The sequence below is a fragment of the Hippoglossus stenolepis genome, chromosome 17, assembly GCF_022539355.2.
Source record: "Hippoglossus stenolepis isolate QCI-W04-F060 chromosome 17, HSTE1.2, whole genome shotgun sequence".
NCBI lineage: Eukaryota > Metazoa > Chordata > Actinopteri > Pleuronectiformes > Pleuronectidae > Hippoglossus > Hippoglossus stenolepis.
Window position 1 is genome coordinate 2,400,016 of NC_061499.1, and position 1,801 is coordinate 2,401,816.

Genomic DNA, 1,801 nt, shown 5'->3' on the forward strand with positions numbered 1-1,801 from the left:
GCTGCTGGAAACAGAAGAAAAGAAAAGAACGGAGCAACAACAGAAGTTTTTTATTCAGATATTGTTTTTTCCCTTTTTTATTTTTTGCCGATGTTTTACCTTTTGATTGTCGCACTGCAGATCACGCACAACATCCTTCTCCGTCACGGTGGAGGCGACGTCGTGGTCGTTTCCTCTGTTCATGAGTTTGAAAAGCACCAGGCCTCTGGGGTGGAAGACTTTAGGATTTTATTTTGGCGAGGTTCAGATGATTAGTCTGATCCCTCAGATTAGTGATTTTAGTTCATTTCACAATAAGATTTCAAATCTTCAGTCTGTTCGAGTCGAGTCTTCTTCAGACCTCGTCAGTTAATCATCGTCACGTGACCTCGTGCACACGCCCACTAACAAAACCAGGTAGAGTGAGAGCAGCCGACCAATCAGGGCAGCCTGGGGGTCTTAAAGAGACGGGTTTGAGACAGAGGCTGAAGAGAGGAGCTGCAGCGATGAACCGTCTGAGGAAAGTGATTCTGAACATTAGAGCATGAAAACATTTTACAGTCATAACTCTCATTAAATGATCAAACTCAATATGAACAGAATCTTTTCCCTTTAACATGAAACACGTCCGTCATGTTTTCCTTCTAGTTTCTTCGTCTGAGCTTCGACTGCAGATCTTTTAATCTCCTCTTCGTCGTCTTCTATATTTTGGGGGAAGTTCGGTGTAAATTTAATTTGTTGGTTTAAATAAATATTACCACTGATAGAAATATGAATTAATCATAATTAATCCCAAACCGTCCTCTCAGAGTGAACCTTGATTTGTTTTAGTCCTGATCGAAACTTCCCCTTTAAGAGGAAGCGGGGGGGATTAGCAGGTCGTGAACCGACGGGCGGACATTTGTGTCCGAGGTGATGTTGTGCGTGACCTGCGTTGCCGTGGAGATGCGAGGACGAACCGGAGCACTGAACGTGTGCCTGCAGCGGCCGACACATCGACCAACCGAGAGGCTGGATTTCAAACAAACAAACAAACAAGGAAAATAACTTATAAAAAACACAACGCCGAGTGCCAAAGCTGGGATCTGCTGCATTCTCACTACACTTTTAAAAAAAGGGTTCTTCTTCTTCTTCTTCTTCTTCTTGTAAATACGATATATATGTTTGTTTGTTTGTTTGTTTTTCCTGTTTTGCAACAGATTTGTAAAATTTTGCAGGAAAAATTTTGTTACATTTTGTAAAATGGGAGCAACTCGTCCCCCCCGAAACCCTCCGTACTTTTTCTTTAGCTTTTTTTCTCATCTTTTATATTTTGTTGACGGACGTATCGGTGCCAGCAGTGGGTTCTGTTTGTTCTCCACCTCTTTTTTTCTCGTTTTGTTCGGAACCGGAGTGGAACCACTAAAAGAAAGAGAGAGAGACGGAGCAGTTGGCAACACTTCAGTCACTTCTCCTTCATCTCACCGGCACTGGACTTCCACTCGCCACTTCCCCGCTGCGAGGAGGAGGAGGAGGAGGAGAGGAGGAGGAGGAGGAGGAGGGGGGGGGACTTGGCTTCACATCAAATCAGATTTAAAAACAAAACACAAAAAAGCACCTTTGGACCTTTTTTCTTTTTTTACTGTGCTGAAGTGAAGTCAAGTGCTATTATTATATTATTATATTATTATATTATATTATTATGATCGTAGCCACTCTGTCTGAACCCTTTTTGAAGAAAAGCAAAGAAAAAACACACAGAAAAAAGAAACTTAAGCCGATCTGCACTTCTGGTTCTGACGAACATGTTTTTACGACCAAGTGACTGTCGTGGATCTTTGTT

The 1,801-nt window shown here is 42.3% G+C and overlaps 1 protein-coding gene across 2 annotated transcripts in view; it reads left to right on the forward strand.

Moving 5' to 3' along the window:
* The window catches only part of LOC118124878 (zinc fingers and homeoboxes protein 2), a 77,954-nt gene extending 76,474 nt beyond the window's left edge, over positions 1-1,480 (forward strand). For both annotated transcript variants that reach the window (XM_035183073.2, XM_035183071.2), the window contains exon 5: positions 1-1,480. This exon is cut by the window's left edge and continues 27 nt beyond it. The gene's annotated coding sequence lies outside the window, so the exon portion shown is untranslated.
* The last annotated feature ends 321 nt before the right edge of the window (positions 1,481-1,801 follow it).